Source organism: Felis catus, chromosome B4 (genome assembly GCF_018350175.1).
Source record: "Felis catus isolate Fca126 chromosome B4, F.catus_Fca126_mat1.0, whole genome shotgun sequence".
Lineage (NCBI taxonomy): Eukaryota > Metazoa > Chordata > Mammalia > Carnivora > Felidae > Felis > Felis catus.
In genome coordinates, this window is record NC_058374.1 from 56,110,728 (window position 1) to 56,138,314 (window position 27,587).

At 39.2% G+C, this 27,587-nt stretch overlaps 1 long non-coding RNA gene across 1 annotated transcript in view; it reads left to right on the plus strand.

Annotated features, from left to right (window-relative positions):
- Nucleotides 1–26,871, plus strand: part of LOC102901630 — a 43,081-nt gene extending 16,210 nt beyond the window's left edge. Inside the window, exon 3 of the long non-coding RNA XR_440729.4 lies at nt 26,120–26,871. This is a non-coding gene — a long non-coding RNA (uncharacterized LOC102901630). The remainder of the gene's footprint in view (nt 1–26,119) is intronic.
- Nucleotides 26,872–27,587: the final 716 nt, after the last annotated feature.

Here is a 27,587-nt window from a genome sequence, read left to right on the forward strand (position 1 = left end):
AATTCAGTGCCATTAAAGGAGTGGTTCTTTGTGGGAATATAAGGAAAAGTACTGAGAAAAATCTTAGGTTTTTTTGTTTATTTGTTTTCAAAATACACTCCCATTCTGATCAACTTTGATGTGTAGTGCTGGGGCGGGCAGAATTCTAAAATGGCACCAAATTTTTCACCCGTATGTTGTGTATGCTATTCGTAGGACTGTGTATATGATGACTTTTCCTCTTGTGATTATGTTCTTATGTGGCAGAGGTGACCTTGAGATGTGGAGATTATCTAGGTAGGCCTGACCCAAATACATGAACTCTTTAAAAGTAGGGAGTTTTCTCTGGCTGTTTGCAGAAGGCAAAGTCTGGCTGGCCTGGAAGAAAGCAAACATACCATATTGTGAAGTAACAATGGTGGCCATGGGAAAAGACCTAACAGCAGCCTTTAGTTGCTTAGAGCAGGTCCTAAGTGACAGCCAGCAAGTAAATGGGACTTTACTCCTACAACTACAAGGAACTGAATTCTGCCAACTGCACCGGAGAACTTGGAAGTTAATTTTTCCTTAGAGTCTCCAGACAAAAACTTGTCCAGCTAACTCTTTGACTTCAGCCTTGCAATACCAGACTTCTGAACAGTTGGGAAGGTACAAGATGAGACAGAAACTCAGGTGACTCTGTAAGGACCCCCACAATTCTGAGAGGCCTCTGTTTTTCATAATCAGCATATTAAAATTACATTGTGCAGGCCGCCTGGCTGGCTCAGTCAGTAGAGCATGTGACTCTTAATTTCAAGGTTGTGAGTTCAAGCCCCACATTGGGTCTAGAGCCTACTTAAAATAAAATTAAAAATTTGGGGCGCTTGGGTGGCTCAGGTGGTTGAGTGTCCGACTTCGGCTCAGGTCATGATCTCACAGCTTGTGAGTTCGAGCCTCGCATCAGGCTCTGTGCTGACAGCTCAGAGCCTGGAGCCTGCTTTAGATTCTGTGTCTCCCTCTCTCTCTGCCCATCTTCTGCTTGCACTCTCTCTCTCTCTTAAAAATAAACATTAAAAACAATAAAAATTAAAAAAAATTAAATTAAAATTTAAAAAATAAAGAAATAATATAAAATTACATTGTGAAACTAGAGCACACCAAAGATTTACAACAGAAGGAAAATAATAAATAAAATGTCATGTGGCCCTGACTCATGTTGGAATCATATCCAATAGTAGCAAGCCCAGTACAGTCACATTTAATTCACTATTGTCATGAACAAAAACTTATGGTAGCTGGCACGCATGTCATGTCGAAGCATATGTCTCATTATGTAAAAAACTTAGACGTCCCTGTTAAACCTCAAAATTTCTTAATTATTTCACTCTCTCTTGCTTTGCTACTTCATTTCTCTAAGGAAAGCAGATTTCTCCTTGTTGTCAAGGTAACCACTTTACTTTGATGTTCATGGGGCACTTAGGAAAAAGTCCGCTCTGTGCATTGATTTTTTTTTATTGTTCTTGCTAGGAAGACCAATTCAGTTGCATTTAAAACGTACTAGTCACTCCACGTGATTTATTATAAATACATAATCTTAACCCTTTTTGAGGGTTCATTCATCCAACAAATACCTACTGAGCTGCAGCTCAGCAGCATCTTTAAGTTAGGCTCTGGGGAAGAAGAGGAATAATGTGATCCCTGTTGGAGCAACACACAGCTTTGCGGTAGAGATGGGCTTCAAACAGGGAAATGCAATGCAGCAAGGGAAGTGCTGTGGGAAAGGTAAGGACAGGGAATTGAGCAAACATTGAGGAGGAGTGGCTAATCCAGTTTGGGGAGATCAAAAGAAAGGCTTCCCTGAGGAAGTGTTTCCTATCGCTGTGGTAACAAATTGCCATGAACTTAGTGGCTTAAGACAACACACATTTGTACAGCATGGTGACTATACTTAATAATACCATGTTGTAGGGAAGCCTGGGTGGCTCAGTCTGTTGAGTGTCTTACTTTGGTTCAGGTCATGATCTCATGGTCTGTGAGTTTGAGCCCCACGTCAAGCTCTGTGCTGACAGCTCAGAGCCTGGAGCCTGCTTCAGATTCTGTGTCTCCCTCTCTCTCTGCACCTCCCCCTACTCGCACTCTGTCTCTCTCTGAAAATAAAATAAAGACGTTAAAAAAAAAAAACTAAAAAAAAAAATACCGTATTGTATATTTGAAAGTTGTTAAGAGAGTTCTCATCACAAGAACAAAGAAACGTAACAATGTATGGTGATGGATGTTAATTAAACTTATTGTGGAGCCCTGGGTGGCTCTGTCGGTTAAGACTTCCGACTCTTGATTTTGACTCAGGTCATGATTTAGAGATTTGTGAGATCAAGCCTAGCGTGGGGTTCTGTGCTGACAGCATGGAGCCTGCTTGGGTTTCTCTCTCTCTGTCTCTCTCTCTCTCTCTCTCTCTGCCTTTCCCCACTTTCTCTCTCTCTCTCAAAATAAATAAACATTAAAAAAAAACTTATGGTGATTTTACAAGACATACAAATATCAAATAATTATGTTGTACACCTGAAACTAACATGTTATATGCCAATTATATATCACTTTAAAAAAAAAACAGCACAAATTTACTTTCTTGCAGTTCTGGACATTAGAAGTCCAAAGTCAAGGAGTCACAGGATTGTATTCTATCTGGATGCTCTGGGGAAGAATCTGTTCCTTGACCTTTCCTACTTCTGTTGACCACATATATTCCTTGGCATATATGGATGTCCTTGTGGCAGAATGGGGCATTATTCAGCCTACCACAGGAAGTAACCAGAGAAGAAAACCGAAGAGTCTTCCAGGCAGTGGAAACATGTGGAAAAGCCTAAAAGAGACCTAGATGAAGGGAATTATAGAAACTCATAGTTAAGTGTCTTTGCCTATGAAATGATATATAAATAGAGTGATAGTAGTTACCCCACCTTATCATATGAGATAATATATGTAAAGTTCTAAAAACAATGTGTTCATTCTGTGCTCACGCATAATGGTAGTCATAGTAATGATAAATAAAGGAGGAAGAAATCTACAAAAGAGGCTAAAATAGTAAGCAGAGACCATTAAGTCTTGTTGAATTAAACTGAGAGGGATCCATTGAAGAATTTTAAACAGAAATGTGGCATGACTACATATGTATTTTAGTTGACTCTCTGCTGAATGGAAAGCAGATTGCAAGAGACAAGACAGAAGTAGTTAGTAAGGCTGGGACAAGGGTGAAATGAATGAGCACTTGCTTTGTAGGCACAATTTAAGAAGGCACTAAAAGACTCAGTACACAAGATAAATGATATTTTATTGCAATATATTTTTTAAGATTTTATTTTTTTAAGTAAAATGTACATCCAAAGTGGGGCTCACACTCACGACCCCAAGATCAAGAGTTGCATGCTTTACTGACTGAACCAGCCAGGTGCCCCAAAGCAATATTTTTTAAAAGTCAAAATTGGGGCGCCTGGGTGGCTCAGTCCGTTAAGTGTCCGACTTCGGCTCAGGTCATGATCTCGCGGTTCGTGAGTTCAAGCCCTGTGTCAGGCTCTGTGCTGATGGCTCAGAGCCTGGAGCCTGTTTCAGATTCTGTGTCTCCCTTTCTCTCTGACCCTCCCTCGTTCATGCTCTGTCTCTCTCTGTCTCAAAAATAAATAAACATTAAAAAAAATTTTTTTTAAATAAAAGTCAAAATTAATGCAAAACAACATGAAATAGCTTATGAAAATTGTAAATAATCCTAGGGTTATTAAGGAGATTATTGAAAGGATGTTATAATAATCCAAGTGAGAGATGATGAAAGCCTGAAGCCAAGGAGTAACAGGGGCTGTAAAGATGGATGGATTAAGGATAGCTATGAAGGGAATTGTGGCAGGAAGGGTTGGTCCTTGTATGAGAGTGTACTCAAGGGGAAGCAAAACGTTTAGATGGGGGAAATGGTAGAGTGTGTCAAGGAGGAAATTAAGTTCTATTTTGGACATAGTGAGCTTAAGAAGACTCTAATACATTTAACTGGAGATTTCAATAGGCAATTGGAAAGTGTGAATATAATGAAGCAAAAGTTTTCTGCTCCTTCATCTGTTAGCCTCTAAGGTTCTTCATGATTGTCTTCCTGCGAGATCAGTTCTATGGCAAGAAAGAAAAGGTTCTTGAAGGACCTGATTCTTTGGGGTATAGGAGCAACAGGTTAGAAGCTACTTTTTGAAAGGGAGATAACCAGGGAGTGTCAGCCATGTGATAGAGCAATTGATGGATCTTCCCTTTGTCCCCGAACCATTTTCAGGTCATTGCATTTTCACTCTCACTGTTCCTTTATGATTCATGACCTCAACCTCTAACCTTTGTTGATACTATCACTTATTGACAACTTGGTCAATTTCCTCTTTCTCATCAAAGACTTTGACCCCTGGGTGAGCTGTCCATACCCTGTTACCAACATGGAGCTCTTTCATTCTTAAAATCTTACATGCCAACATACCACTCCAAGACTTTGATTTTCCTTCCGATTCTTCCCTTAGTCACTTCTGTTATCAATCGGTTCCTTGAGGTCATTAAGACTTAACTGTCCTTGGGGCGCCTGGGTGGCTCAGTCGGTTAAGCGGCCGACTTCTGCTCAGGTCATGATCTCACGGTCCATGAGTTCGAGCCCCGTGTCAGGCTCTGTGCTGACAGTTCAGAGCCTGGAGCCTGTTTCGGATTCTGTGCCTCCCTCTCTCTGACCCTCCCCTGTTCATGCTCTGTCTCTCCCTGTTTCAAAAATAAATAAAATGTTAAAAAAAATTAAAAAAAAAAAAAGACTTAACTGTCCTTGACCCCCCGGATTAGGTGTCTATCAGCTCCTTTCCACCTTCATTTCTATTTCTATCCAGTTTATACTGCAGTGGTGCATTTTGTACCAGTATCCTCAATGCCCATATTTTGTTTCCTTTTGTTATATCACCCAACAGACTAACTGCAAGGACCATCACATAAAGAGATCCATATGGTATATTACACAAGAGCACCCTACAAAAGGAACAAATAGAAACCAACCCAAGCTCCATTCAAGGTCTTGGGGTAGTCCTTCCCTGAGGGTGCAACTTTTTCTAATCTGCTGTGGTCTAGAGCAGAGGTTCACAAACTATGGGCACTGCAGACCAAATCTACCTGCTGCTTGTTTTTGTGTGACTCACAAGCTGATAATTATTTTTACATTTTTAACTAGTTAAAAAATTCAAAGTAAGAATATTTTATGACACACAAGAAATTGCATTAAATTCAAATTTTAGTGTCCATAAATAAAGTTTTATTGGAATACAGTCAGGCTCATTCATTTACATATTGTCTGTGGCTGATTTCACACTACAAAGGCTGAGTTGAATAGTTATGATAGAGACCATATGGCCCACAAATCCTAAAATATGTACTGTCTCTGTCCAGCAGGTCTGTTGTCTCTGTTATCTGTGTACTAACATGTACTAACACCTGAACTATTAAATATTTGCTAGAGAAGAGCCAACAACCATTATACAGATTGGTGCATTGGACAATATATTCATGATCCTAAACCCCACCTGGAAAATCAACATTACGTAGATTTCCTTCTAATTTCCCTAGTCAGCTCTCTTTTCTTCAGCCTTTCATTTTTTCACTCCTCTAAGCCTCCAAACATTTCACCCCCTCATCCCAACAGATGCCTCACCTCCTACTTTTAAGTGAAAATAGAAGCCATCAGATTGGTACTCCCTCAGTTTCCTGCTTCTGCACCTACAAATTTGGCTGCAGTTGTCCTCATCCTTTATTTACTACTTCGTGTTTCAGTAGAAGTAGAACTATTTATTTATTTACTTATTAAGTTTGTTTATTTTGAGAGAGAGAGAGAACAAGCAAGGGAGAGGGGCAGAGAGAGAGGATCCCAAGCAGGCTCCACACCATCAGCGCAGAACCCAACATGAGGCCCGAACCCACGAACTAGAGACCATGACTGGAACAAAAATCAAGAGTCAGACGCTTAACCGACTGAGCCACCCAGGCACCCCCTTTCCACTCATTTACAGCAAAATCTTCAACCAGTGCTCTGGATACTGTCACCTTCCTCTTCTCCAGTGTCCTATGGCAAATGATTAGTTCTCCTCTCCCTTGAAGCTTAACATTTCCCTGTCTATTGGTTTCTCATCATTAACATTTGACAAGATAATTATCAATGGACATAGCTAACCTCACACCCTCTTCCCTGAAAGAATTTCTTGACTTGGCTTCCGGGGGGTCACATTTCTAATTTTCCTACTTTCTCATGAGCTGGTCCCCTTGTCTCATTTGCTGGTTCCTTCTCATGCCCCCAACTTTTAAACCAGTAGTTCTCAAACTTTTTAGTCCCAGGACCACCTTTACACTACCTTAAAAATTATTGAGAACCTCAAAGAGCTTTTGTTATGTGGCCTGTATCTATCAATATTTACTCTTCTGGAAATTAAAATTGAGACTTTTACAAGAATTATCTATGCCAAAGCATAAGAGACTCTTAAAAACTGAGAACAAACTGAGGGTTGATGGGGGATGGGAGGGTGGGGAGGGTGGGTGATGGGTATTGAGGAGTGCACCTTTTGGGATGAGCACTGGGTGTTGTATGGAAACCAATTTGACAATAAACTTCATATATTGAAAAAAAAAGAATTATCTATTGATTCATTTGAAAATAATAATTATACACCAATTACATGTTAATAGAAATACCATTTTTATGAGAAAGAAAACTGTATTTTCCAAAACAAATTAGTGAGAAGACTGACATTGTTTTTACATTTTTTTAAAATTTTTTTTAACGTTTATTTATTTTTGAGACAGAGAGAGACAGAGCATGAATGGGGGAGGGGCAGAGAGAGAGGGAGACACAGAATCTGAAACAGGCTCCAGGCCCTGAGCCATCAGCACAGAGCCCGACGTGGGGCTGGAACTCACGGACCATGAGATCATGACCTGAGCCGAAGTCGGAAGCTCAACCGACTGAGCCACCCAGGCGCCCCTGTTTTTACATTTTTAAAAATCTCTTTAATGTCCAGTTCAGAGGCCTAAGGATGCACAAAGTACAGCCTATTGGCCAAATTCAGCCCACTGCCTATTACTAGAACACAGCCATACATATTCACTTCTTTTTTTTTTTTTTAATGTTTATTTTATTTTTGAGAGAGACAGCATGAACGGGAGAGGGGCAGAGAGAGAGAGAGAGAGAGAGAGAGAGAGAGAGAGAGGGAGACACAGAATCTAAAGCAGGCTCCAGTCTCTGAGCTGTCAGCACAGAGCCCGATGCAGGGCTCAAATTCATGAACTGTGAGATCATGACCTGAGCAGACGTTGGACGCTTAAGCCACCCAGGCTCCCCTTTATTCGTTTACTTCTGTATTGTTTATGAAAGCTTTCTCACTACAGTGGAAGAGTTGTACATTTGTGGCAGAGATTGTGTGGCTTGCAAATCCTAAAATATTAGGTATCAGGACTTTTATAGAAAAAAAATTGTCCACTCCCAGTCTGGTGAAATAGAGAACAGCTGGATCCTCATTTCTGCTTTTCATTCAACCTAATGTAATAGGTTATTTTCACTGAAGCATATGAAGAAAATCTGACCTCACCAGATATGTGTTTGGAAAAGGAAGGAATATTTTAATAGCCTTTTCAGATAATTCTGGACATTTTCCTTTGATCCCACATCTCAATTCCAAGAAGTGGTTTCTTGAAGATTAGTTGTAAAGTGTAATCTGAAATCTTACCAATGAACTTTTTAAACTTACATTAAAAATCTATTCATCTATCTTGCACTTGGAATGGCTCTTTTAGATGCATGATTTGCTAATGTTATAAATTGGTCATTTGGAAAATAATATTTCCCTAGAGTGCCTGGCTGGCTCAGTCAGAAGAGCATGTGACTCCTGGGGCGCCTGGATGGCTCAACCAGTTAAGCCTCTGACTTTGGCTCAGGTCATGATCTTGCAGTTTGTGACTTGGAGCCCCAAGTCAGCTCTGTGCTGTCAGCTCAGAGCCTGGAGGCTGCTCTGGATTCTGTGTCTCCCTCTCTCTCTGCCCCTCCCCTGCTCGCGCTCTTTCTCTAACGCTCAAAAATAAATAAACATTAAAAAAAAAAAATAAGAAGAGCATGTGACTCTTGATCTCAGGGTCATGAGTTCAAGAACCATGGTGGGTATTGAGAGTACTTAAAAAAATAAAATCTTAAAAAAAAGAGAAAATATTGTTTCCCTTAATTACGCAGATCTTCCAAATGTTTACACATCTCATTATATGATATCAAAAAATCATATTTGTTATTATTACAACCCACCTCATCAAACAAGTATTGGGAACCTATCAAGCTTGGTAGATATATGTCTTCCAAAAGTCTAAGTTTTGCTTGAATGCTTAAATTTTATCACTGGCCACAAATCCCATCCGTTTATTTTCCTTGAAGTGGCAAGGTCACTTGGTTCATTTTCAAGAAAATGTCTGCTAAAAATCCAAGTCTATATAAAACCATAATCTTTTCTGTTAGTCAGGTTTTTTTTTTTAGAAGATTTTATTTTTTAAAGTAATCTCTACACCCAATGTGGGGCTTGAACTCATGACCCTGAGATCAAGAATCACATACTGTACTGACTCAGCCAGCCAGGCGCCTCTGTTAGTCATTTATTTTTCAAGTAAAAATTGTGTTCCATGAAAAATATCAGTTAGTTTGACTTGCAATTCAAACAATGGCACACGTGTCTTTTCTTAAGACAAGCACAGTTCTTTGGCTTGTACTGAAAGTTCTTTAAAAGGACTTTCCATGTTGATGGACAGAATGTTAAATAAATATGTACGGAAGCATTGAGAACCAGTGAATAATGTTTACCCTGTCCTCAAGAACATGTTTCAATGAAACTGCACCTTTATTTTAAATACAAGAACAAAGATGAAAAGTACAATGTTTTCTAATAGAGTTTGATGACAGTGTCTTGATTTGTGCTAAAGTGGCTGCAGGTTCACCCACCATTGTTTTTGTATTTTCAATGCAATTGTTAATATAGTATATAAAAAAAGACAAATAATGTTTGTGTACTACTACAAAAACAGTTCTGACCTCCAGGCCTCCATGAAAAGATCTCAAAGAACCCCATGGAGCCACAAACCATAATTTAAGAGTAGTTGCTCTGAACACTCAAGTATCACAGGACTTAATCTTTGTATCTCCCATTTTCAGTTTACTGTCAGTTCCTAGAAGATTCTTCATCTCATGGCTCTAAATTATATATTCTTACAACTCCTAAATTTATGTCTCTTGGCTGAATATTTCTCCTATAGACTGGATGTACATAGGTGTGATATTTTGATTTATAAGAAATATATATTGGGTCTTCATCTCATTTCTGGCATAGAGCTCTCAAAACCATTGGAATTTCCTGAGTAGTAAGAGTAATAAGTGTGTCTTAATATTCAAAACAAACATCTCACAACCACACCTACATTTATGTTAATGAGGGTACTTTTGAAAACACCTAAGAATGGGGGCTTCATGTAAGGGGAACCCACCTGGTGATTGGATGGTTGGAATTTTCAGTCCCATCCTCCTGACCTCTGAGGAAGAGAGGCTAGAAGTTGAATTGATAGCCAGTGATTTAATCAATCGTGCCTACAGAATTGAAGCCTTCATAAAAACCCAGAAGGTCAGGGTCAGAGAGACCCCAGGTTTGTGAACTCGTGGATATTCGAGGACACTCCTGGAGAGGACACAGAAACTCCATGTCCTCTCCCATATACCTTGTCCTATGCATCTCTTCCATCTGGCTGCTCCTGAGCTATATATCCTTTCATAATAAGCTGGTGATCTAGTAAGTAGATGGTTCTCTAAGTCATGTGAGTCACTCCAGCACGTTAATAGACCCAAGGAGTGGGGCTGTTGGAGTCTCCAACCTATAGTCATTTGGTTAGAAACACAAGTGACAACCTGGACTGGCACTGCCATCTCAAGTAGGGGAAGGGCAGTCTTGTAGGACTGAGTCCTGTGGGATCTGACACAATTATCAGGTAGATAGTGTCAGAAATGAGTTAAATCATAGGTACCCAGCTGGTGTAGAGAATTGTTTGGAAAGAGTCCACACATCAATATTGGGTGCAGAATCATAATAGCTACTTCAAATCTAATATTCTTAGGGTCCCTAGGTGGCTTAGTCAGTTAAGCAAATCTAATATTCTCAAACAGAATTCTGATCTTACTAGTAAGTCCTCCCCAAATTGCTATTTGCATTCTTCCCCATCTCATTAAATGATCTCATCCGTCTGCTTGCTCAGGCAAGAAATCTTTGAGTTGTCCTTGACTCTCTCTTTCTTTTGTACCTCACGTTTGTCAGCAACTTTGTTGATTCAGAAATCAGATTCTTATCATTTCTCATCATCGGCATAGCTACTACCCAAGTGGTCCAAGCTACTATTATATCTTATCTAGATCATTCCACCACATTTCCTTTTTATTTTTTTATTTTTTTAAATTCTTTATTTTTCAGAGGGAGACAGCAAGACAGAGTGTGAGCGAAGGAAGAACAGAGAGAGACACACAGAATCTGAAGCAGGCTCCAGGCTCTGAGCTGTCAGCACAGAGCCCAACGAGAGGCTCAAACTCACAAACTGCAAGATCATGACCTGAGCCGAAGTTAGACATTTAACCAACTGAGCCCCTTTTCTGCCACCTTTCTTGTTTCTTCCTTTGTCTGCCTATGGGTTTTCTGTTTGTTTTTTTCAATGTAGCAGCCAGAATAATTTTTTTTGAAAGGTCAGATCATGTTGCTCCTTGGCTCAAAAATTACCATGTTCTGGGGTGCCTGGGTGGCTCAGTTGGTTAAGCATCCAACTTCAGCCTAGGTCATGATCTCGTAGTTCCTGAGTTCCTGCCCCGCCTCAGGCGCTGTGCTGGCAGCTCAGAGCCTGGAGCCTGCTTCAGATTCTGTGTTTCCCTCTCTCTCTCTGCCCCTTCCCCACTCATGCTCTGTCTCTCATTCTGTCTCTGTCTCTCAAAAATAAATAGACATAAAAAAATTAAAAACAAAAACAAAAACAACTAAAACTACCATCTTCCTATCTGTATTAATCATCCTGCGCCACCATAGCAAAATGCCATAAACTGGGTGGTTTAACCAGTAGAACTTTGTTTTCTTGCAGTTCTTATAGTCCAAGATCAGGGTTCCAACCTGGGTGGGGTTCTGGTGAAAGGTCTCTTCTGTGAAGACTGTCTTCTCACTGTATCTTCACCTGTCAGAGAAAATGTGAAGAAGTTCTCTCGTGCCTTTTTTTTTCTTTTCTTTTTTTAAAGATTTCATTTTTAAGTAATTTCCATCTCCAATATGAGACTCAAACTCACAACCCTTAGATCAAGAGTCACATGCTCCAATGACTGAGCCAGCCAGGCACCCCTCTGGTGTCTTTTCTTATAAGGATGTTAATCCTATTGGATCAGAGCCCTATCCTTGTGAACTCATTTAACCTCACTTATCTGTATAAAGTCTCTGTCTTCAATACAGTCACATGAGGTGTGAGGTCTTCAAAATATGAATGAGGGGTGGGCAGGGAAGAGAAACAATTCAGTTCATAGAACCATTTCATTCAGAGTAAAAGCCCAAATCTTCACAATGATGCTTTAGTTATGCATTGCTGCATAAAAATCAGCCCCCAAATGTAGTGGCTCAAAACAATATCCATTTATTTGCTCATAATTCCATGCATCACACAAATCTGGGCTGGGCTTAAGTGGGAGATTCTTTTGTAGCTCTTGCTTGGGGTTACTCTTGTGTTTGCAGTCATCTGGTAGCCTGACCGGGGCTAGACTATAAGAAGACTTCACTCACTAGCGAACCTGGGTGGCTCAGTCGGTTGAGCATCCAACTCTTGATTTGGGCTCAGGTTACAATCCCAGAGTTGTGGGATCAAGCCCCACATCGAGCACCACACTGAGCATGCAGCCTACTTAAGATTCTCTCTTTCTCCTTCTGCCCCTCTCCCCCACTTGTGCACTCTCTCCTTCTAAAATAAGAGCTCTAAAAAAAAAAAAGACCTTGTTACCAATACTATTGAGTTTTAATAATGCATATACAAGTTGTGCCAGGCTATCTCAGTGGGAAGAACATGCAATTCTTGATCTCAGGGTCATGGTTCGAGCCCCACATTGGGTGTAGAGATTACTTAAATAAGTAAAACTTGGGGCGCCTGGGTGGCGCAGTCGGTTAAGCATCCGACTTCAGCCAGGTCACGATCTCGCGGTCCGTGAGTTTGAGCCCCGTGTCAGGCTCTGGGCTGATGGCTCAGAGCCTGGAGCCTGTTTCTGATTCTGTGTCTCCCTCTCTCTCTGCCCCTCCCCTGTTCATGCTCTGTCTCTCTCTGTCCCAAAAATAAATAAACGTTGAAAAAAAATTTTTTTTAAATAAGTAAAACTTACAAAAAAAAATAATGTGTATATAAGCTTCAAGCATCACAGTTTTATTCCTTTTTAAATTAGCATTTTCTTTTATGTGATAGTAAATTAAGAGAGGTTTGCATTATATGGTTACCTCTAGCGCATGGATTCAGCTATTAGTTTTCTAGGGCTGCCGTATAACAAAGTATCACAAACTGGGTCACTTGAACAACAGGAATTTTTTGTCTCACAGTTCTGGAGGCTAGAAGTCTGAAATCAAAGTATTGGGACGGTGAGATTTTTCTGAGGGCTGTGAGGGAGAATCTATGCCCATCCCCTAGCTTTTTGATTGCTAGCAATCTTTGGCATTTAGAAACATCACCCCAATCTCTTTCCTTATCTTCATACGATATTCTCCTTGTGTGCATGCCTGTATCCAGATTTACCCTTTTTATAAGGACACTAGTCGTATTAGATTAGGGGTCCACCCCACTTCAGTATGACCTCATCTTAACTAATTTTTTTTAATTTTATCTATTTATTTTGAGAGAGAGAGAAAGACAGAGGGAGAGGGAGAGAGAATTCCAAGCAGGCTCCACACTCAGTGCAGAGTTCCACTGGGGGCTCAGTCTTAACTGTGAGAACATGACCTGAGCCAAAACATAGAGTCAGATGCTGGATTGACTGACTCACCCAGGTGCCTCTCATCTTAGCTAATTAAATCTACAAAACTCTAATCCCAAATAAGAATACATTCTGAGGTACTGGAGGCTAAGACTTCAATATATATGAATTTTGGAGAGGAATTCAACCTGTAACATGCATATTTAATGAAAAATTAAGTACTATATTACCATTGATGATGGAAGTGTAACTTACATAATGTGTTTGCCACTATTTACATTCACCATGGGGGCCATAGTGATAGTAATGACTATCGAAAATCCAGAAGTCACTAATCAGTTTAAGAAGCATTGGCATCTACTTCAAAAGTAAGTACTTTTTTTTTAAAGCCTATGCTGACAGACAAAAATTTAACATGAGCAAATGTAGAAAGCCCATTTACTTATCACTATGTGATGCATTAGATCAAATGACTGTTTCAATTAATTTCACTTATTTTTTATTGGATCCTTTTCTGTGCACTTATGAAAAGTGGAACAATAGTTATTAATGTGCTGTATCAAATAGCAGAACGAGAACTTTACAAACAGTTAAATGATGCCTGTTTCGTAAAAAAAGTTTTTTGTTTTTGTTTTTTTTTTTTTTTTTTTTTTTAACATTTATTTTTGAGACAGAGAGAGACAGAGCATGAACGGGGGAGGGGCAGAGAGAGAGGGAGACACAGAATCGGAAGCAGGCTCCAGGCTCTGAACCATCAGCCCAGAGCCCGACGCGGGGCTCGAACTCACGGATCGCGAGATCGTGACCTGAGCTGAAGTCGGACGCTTAACCAACTGCGCCACCCAGGCGCCCCTCGTAAAAAAAGTTTTTATATATTTATTTGAGAGAGAGAGAGTACAATCAGGGGAGAGCCAGAGAGAGAGAGAGACAGAGAGAGAGAGAGAGAGAGAGAGAGAGAGAATCCCAAGCAGGGTCCACACTGACAGCATGAAGCCTGATGTGGGGCTTGAACTCATGAACTGTGAGATCATGACCTGAGCGAAACCAAGAATTGGACACTTAACCGACTGAGTCACCCAGATGCCCCAAATGATGCTTGTTTTTATGCCAGTGTTATCAGATGCTTCAAACAGAAAATCCATTCATCTCAATAATGTTTTTTTTTTTTTCATCTAATTCATGGAATCAAAGTTAAGCTTTTGGAAAGTCATTCTGTCTAAGGTGTAACATCTGAGTATATGACATTGTGAAGACTATTGTAAATTTCATTTACAAATTTCAACATTGAAACCTAATTTTTCGAAGATTATGCAAATACAAATGCTGATGAGTCACAACATCATGGTAAAAACAATGATCCAAGCCCCTCCCCCCCCAGTCATGCTCTGTCTCTCTGTCTCTCTCTCTCTCTTTTTCTCTCTCTGTCAATGTGGGGCTGTCTCTCAAAAGTAAATAAAAATTTTTAAAAAATTTTAATAAATAACTAAATAAAGTTTATTTTTAAGTAATTTCTGTACTCAATGTGGGACTCGAGCTCACAACCCCAAGATCAAGAGTTATATGCTCTACCGACTGAGCCAGCCAGGTGCCCCTGTACAGCCATTTTAGATTATTTGGCAGTTTCTTATAAAGTGAAATATACCTTTAACATATAATTTAACAATCTCACTCCTAGATGTTTACCCAAATGAAATGAAACCTTGTGGCCATACACAGACTTCTACATAAATACTTATAGCTTTATTTTAATCACCCAAAATTGGAAACAACTCAATGTCTATCAGCTAGTAAATAGAAAATAATTATGGTACATTTAATGGTACATCCATATGATGAAATATGACTTAGCAACAAAAGGAAACATATTTGTGCAATCCCTATCAAAATGACACTAGTATTCTTCACAGAGCTAGAACAATCAATCCTAAAATGTGTATGGAACCAAAAAACACTCCGAATAGCCAAAGCAATTCTGAAAAAGAAAACTGAAGCTGGAGGAATCACCATTCTGGACTTCAAGCTGTATTACAAAGCTGTAATCTTCAAGACAGTATGGTACTGGCACAAAAACAGACATTCAGATCAATGAAAAGAATAGAGAACCCAGAAATAGACCCACAAAGCTATGGCCAACTAATCTTTGACAAAACAGGAAAGAATATCCAATGGAAAAAAGACAGTCTTTTCAGTAAATGGTGTTGGGAAAACTGGACAGCGACATGCGGAACGAACCTGGACCACCTTCTTACACCATACACAAAAATAAACTCAAAATGGATGAAAGACCTAAAGGTAAGACAGGAAGCTATCAAAATCCTAGAGGAGAAAACAGGCAACAACCTATTTGACCTCTGCTACAGCAACTTCTTACTTGACATATCTCCAGAGACAAGGGAAACAAAAGCAAAAATGAACTATTGGGACCTCATAAAAATAAAAAGCTTCTGCACGGCAAAGGAAACAATCAGCAAAACTACAAGGCAACCGATGGAATAAGAGGATATTTGCAAACGACATATCAAATAAAGGGTTAGTATCCAAAATCTATAAAGAATTTATCAAGCTCAACACCCAAAACCAAATAATCTAGGGAAGAAATGGGCAAAAGACATGAATAGACACTTTTCTGAAGAAGACATCCAGATAGGTAACAGACACATGAAAAAATGTTCAGCATCACTCATCATCAGGGAAATACAAGTCAAAACCACAATGAGATACCACCTCACACCTGTCAGAATAGCAAACTTGAACATTCATGCAGCAACAGATGTTGGCAAGGATGTGGAGAAAGAGGAACCCTTTTACATTTCTGGTGAGCATGCAAACTGGTACAGCCACTCTGGAAAACAGTATGGAGTTTCCTAAAAAAATTAAAAATAGATCTACCCTATGACCCAGCAATTGCACTACCAGGTATTTACCCAAAGGACAAAAATGCTTATTTGAAGGAGCACATGCACCCCAATATTTATAGCAGCACTATCAACAATAGCCGAAGTATGGAAGGAGCCCAAATGTCCACTGACTGATGAATGGATAAAGAAGATGTGGTATATATATATATATATATATATATATATATATATATATATATATACATACAATGGAATATTACTCAGCAATCAGAAAGAATGAAATTTTGCCATTTGCAACAACATGGATGGAATGAGAAGGTATTATGCTAAGTGAAACAAGTCAATCAGAGAAAGAAAAATATCATATGATTCCATTAGTATGTGGAATTTAAGATCCAAAACAGATGAACACAAGGGGTGGTAAGCAACAATAGTGTACAGAGAGGAAGAAGAATGATAAGAGATTCTTAAATACAGAGAACAAACTGAGGGTTGCTGGAGGGGTTTTGGGTGGGGGGGATGGGCTAAATGGGTGAGGGGCATTAAGGAGGGCACTTGTTGGGATGAACACTGGGTATTCTATGGAATCACTAAATTCTATTCCTGAAATCATTATTACATACTATGTTAGTTAACTTGGATTTAAATTAAAAACAATACAAATTTAAAAAAAAAAGAAAACATTTGTTTATCCATTCACCCTTTGATGGACATTTGGGCTGGATCCAGCTTAGAACAATTAAAAATAAACTTGCTATAAATATTCAGGATCAAGTCCTTATGTAGGTGTATGTTTTCATTTCCTTGGATAAATACCAAAGAGTAGAATTGTTGGTTTGTGCTATAAGGGTATTTTTAATTTCATTTTTTTTTTAAATGCCAAACTGTTTTCCAAAAGAGTCACTCCAGAAATCTTTGAATCAAGTTCCTTCATATTCTCTCCAACATGACGTTATCAGTTTTTTTGGTTTTTTTTGTTTTTTTCATTTTAACTACTGCAATGGATGGGCAGTAGTATCTTATTTTGGTTTTAATTTACATTTCCCTGATGACTTATGATATTGAACTTTTTTTTCATGTTCACTTTTAAAAAACAGACTCTTTCTTTCTTTCTTTCTTTCTTTCTTTCTTTCTTTCTTTCTTTCTTTCTTTCTAGAAAACTTTTATGTTCACAGCCTTCCCTGGATTCTCTGCATCCTCCCCTGATCTCTTACATACTGATTTTCTAAGGCTTTGTCCTGGGCCTTCTTTTCTCTACAGTCTCTTTTCTCTTCAGTCTTGTCAGATCAAGTCCCTTTACTCTTTGGGCTTCAGATACCATCCAGATGCTAATGATTTTATAGTATTTAATAGTAGTAACAGTGAATAGTTAATAAACAAAATGTCATATTTCTGCTACTACATTATGATACTTTTGAAACAGGAAGAGTGTCTCAGAGTCCTCACATTGCCTAGCAAAGGATAGGTAGACATCCAATTAATGCATAAAGTTAAATGCTGTATGCTTCCTTCCTTCAATACGTGACTTTGTGTTATATTTAAAAAGAGATACAATTGATCCAAGGAAATAAACAATAGATATAGACATATATATGTCTCTATATATATACATAAAAAGACTTCAGATAGAATGTTCAGTGAAAGATCTAGGAGGTGATAGCTCTTGAACATGGGCGTAAGGGGAAGTGCAATTTGAATAGGCAAAACAGGAGGTGCCTGGGTGCCTCAGTAGGTTGAGCGTCCGACTTTGGCTCAGGTCATGATCTTGTGGTTCATGAGTTCGAGCCCCGCGTGGGGCTCTGTGCTAACAGCTCGGAGCTCGGAGCTTAGAGCCTGCTTCAGATTCTGTATCTCCCCCTCTCTCTGCGCCTCCCCCACTCATGCTCTGTCTGCCTGTCTCTCTCTCTGTCAAAAATAAATAAACATTAAAAAAAATTTTTTTAAATGAACAGGCAAAACAGATAGAACAGCATATTCCTGGTTTAAGGGGTGCTGTGAGTGTGTTAGGTATTAGGGAACAGTGTCTATGTGATGAATACAATAGTACCTCACCTCTGAATTATAGAGATCTTTCACATCCACTTGGTTCAGCTAAATTACAACATGACTTGGTCTGGTTGGCACAGTAAGCTGTACTATCTCCACTTTACAGATGAGTGAGAGTGAAGTAACGTGGCAGGTAAAAGGCAGAGCCAGGACTAGAAACCTCTCTTTAGCCTTCTTTCTAAAACTACTTATCACTCTGGGGCATTTGTAGAAACTGAAGTCCATATCCTTCGATTTTTTTTCCAGCTCAAGATAGGTTTACTCTTGAAAACTTTGCATTAAAAATAAAGGCAAGTTGTTGGGGGAATGGGTTAAGTGGGTGACGGTGTGGTAGGGACCCCTCCCTAAAGAAAAAAAAACAACAACAACCCAAAGACAACCTGACTATACGCTTATGTGACAACATCCCTCAAGACCTTGTAACATGAGACCACTTAATCAGACTACATGTTTGTGTGTTACCATGTGTGGGAGACAAAGTAGTAGAAAATATATAAAAAACTATGCCACGTGGCATTTGGGGCTCAATTCTTTGGGTACGAACCCAACTGAGCAGTGCTGGCATGAATAAAGTGGCTTCCTGGAAAGAAAAGCCTAGGTGTCATGACTCTGTGTGAGAATCCTGCTACAATGGGCAGTAAGGAGGGCGCTTTTGGGAATGAGCACTGGGTGCTATATGTAAGTGATGAATCACTAAAATCTACTCCTGAAACCAATACTACATTGTATGTTAACTACCTAGAATTTAAATTAAAAAAAAAAGAAAAGAAAAGAAATATTGAGATAAGACCGTGTGTTTCAACAGCAAAAATAAATAAGATAAAAATAAAAATAAAGATTCAAAATTAAAAAAGGCAAGTTAATCACATAAATGAAATGGGATTATACAGTGCAAAAACACATAATTTGCAGCAATAGCCACTTTTATTCCAAAGATATTTTTCAGATCTTTCATAATTTGCTGATAGGAATGACAATTTCTAACTTAATTATTTTAGGTATCTTTCTAAGCTTCTTATATTCCATTTATACCCAATTGTGACTGCAGGGCTATTTCTTACACTTCCATTGTATTTGACCAGGATAAAGTTTCAAATTAATTTTCTCTATAGCTGCATGTGAAAGAGATGTAGAGTAATAGCACTGACTCAGCACATAAATAGTAGAACTTAAAGAGGGTAAAAGTGAATTCCACAGTGGTCATCTGTCATGGTTAAGGAATAAGATTTATTTGAGAAATAAAAATGAAGGGTCAGCAAAAGGAGATGTGTAAACTTCAGGCCCCACAAAAACCTACATCCAGCCCTTCCTAGAGATCTTGGAATCTACCTCATTTGCTGAGGGGTGCCTTGGGCTCAGTTGGGTGAGCAGCCAACTCTTGATTTTGGCTCAGGTCATGATCCCAGGGTCACGGGAGCCTGCTTGAGATTCTCTCTCTCTCTCTTTTTCTCTCTCTCTCTCTCCCCCTCCCCCCCGCCTCTCTCCCCAACTCATGCTCTCTCTCTCTTAAATAAAAAATAGAGTCATGAAGACAATCTGTAAAATATTAAATATTTCAAACTCCTTAAAACATTAAAATATAAAACATTCAAATATACCAAAGACAAACAGCTTATTTCCAAACATACCATAAAAATATTAATACTATGATTTTGGTTTGCTTCATCATCTTAATATGTATTTCTTAATAGAATTCTGCATTCTTGTCAAGGAAAGACAATTCCTATATGTTATACATTTGTCACAATTTGGTCTACGACTTACTTTGACTGTAAGATATCATTGATATCAAGTCTGTTAGGAAGGGAGGAGAGGGGAAAGTAGAAAAATAGCCCTGCCTACCTTAAATTGGTAGATGCTACCAATATTTACAGAAATATTCTGAAAATTACTGACAGGCTAAGATAATTTAAGTCGTCTTGAAACACATTGTCATTCAACCCCTGCATACAGCCCGGCACATAATAGATTATCAGTGAATAATTATTGTATAAATTAGTGTTTAAGTTAGTGTATAAATGAATAATCTTGTTTTACTCTTCTTAAAGGTGTTAGAAATTTGGCAGCAGAATATTTATTTATATAGCCCACCCTGATCTCAAATTCAGCATGTTTGAAGCCGCAGTTATAAATCATTGTTTCCCTAAATGTGTTCCACCATCCCCAAAATGTTCTCCTGTATCCTGTTTTCATTAATTATTGTTGCATAATAAACCACTCCAATAATTAGTGTTTTTTAAAAGCAGTCATTTATTTGTTCATGATTCCGCAGTTTTTTGGAGGGCTCAGTGGCAATGGGTTCTCTGTTCATATAGTGTCAGGTGAAGTCGTTGGTGTATCTGGGAGCTAAGCCAGGCTAAAATATTCCAGACTGCCGTCCTCATACATCTGGAGCCTTGGCATGGAGTGTGGAAGCCAGAATTTCTCACTTGAAGCCCCTGGTCTCTTACTACTCAGTAGTCTAGTCCAAGCTTATTTACGTGGTAGCTGGATCCCTTCAAAGCAGAAGCTTCTGAAGGTTTGTGTTTGGGTGTTCTAGAATGTCCCTTCTAATACATTCTGTAAATCAAAACAAGCCACAATCTAGTTCAAGTTCAGGGAGGGAGCAGGGAGGAGAATTGGATTCTACTTTTGATTGGTGGAGTGACATGCACATGCAAAGTTAGGAGGGATTGTTGGCAGCTGTCTTTAGCGGTCTTCCCACAGTCTATCATCTAGAATTTATCTTCCACTCATATGCAAAATACATTAATCTACCCCGCTCCCCCCAGATTTCATCCCATTACTTTGCTAGCCCAAAATCCAAGATCTTGTCATCTGTACTAAATCCAGATGAGGATGAGACTCCTCAGGTTCAGTTAACCTTGATCTGGAAATCTGCAAGTTAAAAACACCTGTCTCCCCACCGCCCATCCTGACATGGGTGAGAAAAGGATAGAGCAACTGCAAGAGAAACTCATGTCCTGAAAGCAGGAAACATAAGACCACATAGTAGTCATGGTCCATTTCTGAAACCTGGCCAGCATACGTGGCCATGCTCCAAACTCCAGACATGGGTCCTAGTTCCGTTCTCCGGGAATTTTCTGAATTCACTGTTCTATTGATTCTTGGTTTTGGACTCTTTGGGATCTTTGCTCTGCCTAAGTTATCATTTTTTTGTTTACATAAGTAATTCTCACAGCCTGCTTTCTTCCATTAGAAGTTTAGGGTCTAGAGGCTTCTTTCAAAGTGAACTGTCTTTGTTCCTTGGTACAAAGGAAGATGATGCTTGGAAGGAAGATGATGCTGTCTTTGTTCCTTGGTACAAAGGAAGATGATGCTTGGAAGGAAGATGATGCTTGGAAGATGATGCTTTTGCCGGGGCAGTTCTTTTAATGACTTTGGAAGTTTTATATAAATCATTCTGGGGTTCACTCTGTGCTTCAAAAGCCATATTGATAGTTGTTTCCAAGACAACCCTCTCTCTTCTTGGGGCACATTAGGCTACCATGGGATGATGTCCTTAGGATTCTTAGAAACCTTCCCATGGAACTCTATGGGTTTGTATGACACTTCCTTAAGTCACTCTGAAGTCTTTTTTTTTTTTAATTTTTTTTAACGTTTATTTATTTTTGAGACAGAGAGAGACAGAGCATGAACGGGGGAGGGTCAGAGAGAGGGAGACACAGAATCGGAAACAGGCTCCAGGCTCTGAGCTGTCAGCACAGAGCCCGACACGGGGCTCGAACTCACGGACTGCGAGATCATGACCTGAGCCGAAGTTGGCTGCTTAACCGACTGAGCCACCCAGGCGCCCCATGTCACTCTGAAGTCTTAACAGAAGTTCTTACAGCTGCACCATTGACTTGATCATGACTGCATTTTACTGGCAGAGCTCTGAATTTTAACTTTGCCCTGAGAATATCTCTTGCCTTGAGACATTTTTGCCTGCTGGGAAGACTGTCATAGACTGTATATGTCCTCTAAATTCCACTTGAAAATTGAACAATCCCTTTTTACCCTCACCTTTCTCTTGAATACTTTATCATATGTTTTTGCTAAAAGAGACCGATTGACAATTTTAATGTTCTGTCTGGAAATCTGCATAAACAGATCTATAGGTTCACTGAATACTTTTTCTCTTCCAAGCTACTACAGTTAGCAGACTTGCTAATTGTTCTGCTACTACACCCATACATACATGGTTCCCCTTCCAATCTCCAATAAATTTTATTTTTGCTATTTCTCTTATCTTTTTTTTTCAACGTTTATTTATTTTTGGGACAGAGAGAGACAGAGCATGAACAGGGGAGGGGCAGAGAGAGAGGGAGACACAGAATCGGAAACAGGCTCCAGGCTCTGAGCCATCAGCCCAGAGCCTGACGCGTGGCTCGAACTCACGGACCGCGAGATCGTGACCTGGCTGAAGTCGGACGCTTAACCGACTGCGCCACCCAGGCGCCCCTATTTCTCTTATCTTTATTGATGAGATAAAGGCTGCTTTTCTGGCCTCCCCCAATAGTCTCCTTGTATCTGTCCATTCTCTGTCCACCACCCAGTCCAAAAGCTAATGCTGCATATCTTATGCTTTTTGTTGTAACTGAATTCCATACTCAGTACCAATTTCTCTATGAGTTCTCTATTACTGGCTCCCAAACTATCCCCAAACTTAATGGCTTAACACAATTATTTATAATTTCTCATGATTCTTTGAGTTGGCTAGGCTCAACTGAATAGCAAATCTGTTAACATGGTATTTGTTGACTAGGATTACTCTTATGGCTACATTCAGCTGGGAGCTCAGATGAAGCTGAAACGTTCAAGATGACCCCTTGAAGGAAAGGTCCATAGCTGTACAGCATAACTGCACAATATAACTTTTGCTATAGTCCATTGGTCAAAACAAGTCACAAGGCAATATGGATGAGAGGAGCAGCGTGTGTTGTAAGAAGAATTGTTGACAGTCATTTTTGGAGTTTAAGATTCTGCACTCAATTTCAATTATGTGGGAGTTTTTTCTCCATACCAAGCAAATCTCTGACACCAGCTGGGTGTCCTACAGTTTAACTCAACTCAGTTCAATTCTGACCCTATCCACCTGCAGTTAGCATGCGATCCCACAGTATAAGGGCTTTGTCCCACAAAACTACTCCCACCCAGTTCAGATATCAATCACAAGTGCAGGTTGTCACCTGTGCTTCTGACCAGCAATAAATCTGAGGTTCCCATGACCCCCTTTCTCATCTCAGGTTCAATTAATTTGATAAAGTAGCTCACAAAACCCAGGGAAACATGTTTACCAGTTTATTAAGTGGTGTGATGAAAGATACAGATGAAAAGCCGGATGAAGAGATATTATATTGCAAGGTATGGAAGCATCCTGAACACAGGAGCTTCTGCCTCTGGGGAACTGGGGTATGTGGATGTGAACACCGACCCTGGAAGCACTCTGAACCCCATACTATAGGGATTTTCTGGAGGCTTCCTCATGTACTAACGATCATTTATTAACTCCATTTCCAGCCTCTCTCTGCTGAGGTATGGGGTGTGGGGCTACAAATTCCAAACTTCTAATCATAGCTTGGTCTTTCTGGTTATCAGCCTACCTCTAGGGCCATCCAGGAGTCCACCTAGAGTTGTCCCATTAGAACAAAAGAGTCTCCCAGTGCTCTCATCTCTTAGGAATTTACAAGGGTTTCAGGAGCTCTGTGCCAGGAATGTGACAAAGACCAGATATATACTTTTTATTTTAAATCACAATATCATAAATTATTTCTCAGACCCCCCACAGCTCTTTGGCTTTTGTTGATTGTACTGTTCAAGAAGTCACATTAGGCTTGCATACAAAAATATCTTGGATTTATCCATCTCTTAAATTGAATCCAATTATTTATCCAATTATTTTATTAATCGTTTCTGCAAAATAGCTATTAAATATGTTCTTTTATTTCTATTCTCCTAGCTTCCACTCTAGTTTAGATCATAGATCCCTCTAGTTATGAGCAAAAAATCAAATTGCATGACAAAAATCTATAAACGCTCAGTATATAAAACCTTCTTCTATAACTAAAATAACACAATTTGACATATTTAATGATATTTGTGGTAGTTACTGTGCCTAGAGATTGGGAATCATAAAAGGAAAGCAGCCCACACAAATAGCTGTAATTTATCATATACAATAAAAATTTTAATATTTTCCTCTTTTGTTGATTCTTCATCTTTCTCAGCAGTAACAATGTTTGTGATTTTTTTTGTGTGTGATATCTTGTAGCATTTCATCACTATTCATCATACCACTGCAATGGGTCCTCCATATTACTTCCTGATAGTTGATCTTTTGGGGGTACTATCCCATCTTCAATCATGGCCAGAGTTTAGCTGTTCTTTGTCCTACCCTTGGGAATCTCTTCTTTCTATTCTTTTCCGTGCCTTTTTTCCTGGGAATCTTGATGTAATACGTTAATGCTCCACAAAAAATTCACTTCATTTCCCTTCTAACTTGGCTTAGACTCTATTTTCCTGTGCTACTGACTTGGGGCTTGGCCATGTGACTTGCTTTAAACCAACAGAATATGATGTAATAGGAAATTACGTGAGCACAGGCTTTTCATGTGCCTGCAAAGTTTATCTTGTTTTCTTGTGCTGTGGTGATTTGACCTGAGTGGCTGCTGTAGAAACGTGGAGCACACCTGAACCCTAACCTGCAACATAGACTTGGAACCCAGAGTCTAGAAATAAGAATCTTGCCTAGACTAGTAAAGGAGCAAGCAACCTACAGATCCTTAAGAGAAAAATGAATGCTTGTAGTTGTAAATTAATTTCTTTCTTTCTTTCTTTCTTTCTTTCTTTCTTTCTTTCTTTCTTTCTTTCTTTCTTTCTTTCTTTCTTTCTTTCTTTCTTTCTTTCTTTCTTTCTTTCTTTCTTTCTTTCTTAAAGGTAATCTCTGCACCTAACATGGTGCTCAAACTCACAACCCCAACATCAGAGTCACATACTCTTGCAACTGAGCCAGCCAGTCATCCCTATTTATTTATTTTTGAATGCTTGTAGTTTTAAACCACTGAGTTTGGAGTGGTGTATTCTGAAGCATTATTGCAGAAATAGCTGATTAAAACATTTGAGCAGTTACTCTCTTTTCCCTGGTCATAATCCATGAGTCTTGGGACCAAAGAGTTTGAGACTCCAGAACCTTTGTGCCTAGAAGTTGTATATCAGTGGTTTGAGGTGAATACATAACACCAATGATGCAGGATTGGAGAACTGGAGCACCAGGATAAAGCACCGGAAGGGGGAGATGGCATTTAATAATGACACTCAGATCTCTGACGTGTGGACATCTCAGGGGTAGGGAATATGAAAGGATTGTGGGCTGGGATTAAAGAGAATACCAGTTCTGAGCCTATTGTATAGTACACTTCCAATATTTCCAATTGAAAATATTAATTAACTGATCTCTCTCCCTTGAGGGCAGACACCATGTCCATCTTAATTATATGTCCCCAGCACATATTGACTACTCAGTAAATATTGGTAGAATCTTGAAAATCTTGAAAAATTGAACAGAAAGCCAAGATGTCAAATGTGGCCTAAAATGGGCATACATATCCCAGAATACCTTGTAATCCACCCCTTTGTATTTAAAGTCGCTAAGACCTATATCTGTTCAGCAATAGTATTAGGTTTAATTTAATATTAGGTTCGAGCAAAACATCCACTTAATAAAATGGAAAAAAACCCAAGTCTTCTCCCTTCCTGTCTTTGTATTAATTAGATATAAAAACCTTTAAATCCACAAGTAGAAATAAAAAGTCTAGATAAACACAGACATTACTTAGATGCAAAGGAGGTTTGTTCAAAGTTGAAAAGGTCTGTCACCAAACTAAGAGATGCATATTACAGAAAAACTATCTATACAAAACTTTTTATTATTATTATTATTTTTTTTATTTTAAGTAGGCTCCACACCCAATGTGGGGCTTGAACCCATGACCCTGAGATCAAGAGTCACATGCTCTATCAAAACTGAGCCAGCCTGGCACATCTATGAAAATGTTTTTTCAATGATTAGGAAAATTTAAATGTGGAAAGGATATTAGATATTACAGAATTATTGTTAATTTTCTTAAGAGTGATAATGTAGTTATACTGTGGAATGTCCTTATTTCTTTGGAGATACATGCTGAAGTATCTACGGGTGAAGTTTCATGATATCTGTAACTTACATTCAAATTGTTTAAAAATATTGTAGAGGGCAAGATGGAGTCACTTACATCAAGCAGTGACTCATGTCAGGCAACCAAGAGCTAAGACCAGATGATGCTGAAACCAGCACAGACTGATGATGCCCAGAACTGATGACCAGCAGAACCTGAAGAGGCCTCGAATGGCCCAAGGCTGATTAAACTCCTTTAAAAAGGGGTGACTTTTGCAGCAAACTGTCAGACTCTCCAGACACTAACCCTTTCCCATCTGACCACACTGAAAAGGCAACTGGTGCCAAAGCTCTGGCTGACTGGTCTCTGAGCATAGCAGAGATCCTCCACTGCTAGAATATAATAAGCAGTATGCACGGAGAGCTGACCAGACCAGACTGAGGCCTCATCTCTACTATGCATTCATAGATGGACTTTGAGTTGGGTTTCTCAACTTCTCACCTCTTGCTGTATCTTGTTTGTAGTGTGCTTTACTTTGTGTGATATGTATGAAACCAAGTTAAATGTGTAACAAAATGGCATTGAGTTTGGAATCTTGGACCTGCTTTACAATTATGTTAGCCTTGTTTTGTGATTGAATAAAGCTAACACTGTGGAAAGACACAACTCATGTCTGTGCACTCATAATGTGCTTGTGACAAACATATATATAAATAAAATAGAGATTAAGCAAATGTTAATAATTAAAAATTTTTTAATCTACGTGGAGGGTGTATAGGTATTGTACTATTTTTTCACCTTTCCTGTATGTTTGAAATTTTTCAAAATAAAAATGGAAATAAAGGCTGAAAGATGCAGGTTCATCAAATGGGAGAGAAGAGGAGGGGATGTTTTAAAAATTGATAGAAATGAGAGTGTCCTAGGGGTATCTGGGTGGCTCAGTCAGTTAAGCGTCCAACTCTTGATTTCGGCTCAGGTCATGATCTCACAGTTGTGAGACTGAGCCCTGTGTGGGGCTCTGCACTGGGCATGTAGCCTGCTTAAGGTTCTCTCTCTCCCTCTTCCTCTGCCCCTCCCCCCCACACATGCATGCTCTCTCTCTTAAAAGAAAAAGTTAAATTAAAAAGAAAAAGAAATGAGAATGTTGTAAAGACAGAAATAAATTTTACCTAATTCACAGCTTTGTGGTGAGCTAATTCCCTGTTTGCAATTTATTTATTTGTTGTTGTTTTTGTTTTTGTATTCCCTGTTTGCAATTTAAAAATATATTTCATCTAACTAAAACATATAAAAATGCTGAAAATACTTATCAAGTTTATACATTAGGAAATGCTCATGGAAACCCACTGTCTGATATATCTGTTCATAAGTTAGAACTTGTAAAAATTGCGGTGTCTGGGTGGTTCAGTCAGTCGAGCATCTGACTTCCGCTCCGGTCATGATCTCGTAGTTGGTGAGTTCCAGCAGCTCATGGGGCTCTGTGCTGACAGCTCAAGCCTACTTCAGATTCTGTCTCCCTCTCTCTCTGCCCCTCCCCCACTCACGCTCTGTCTGTCTCTCAAA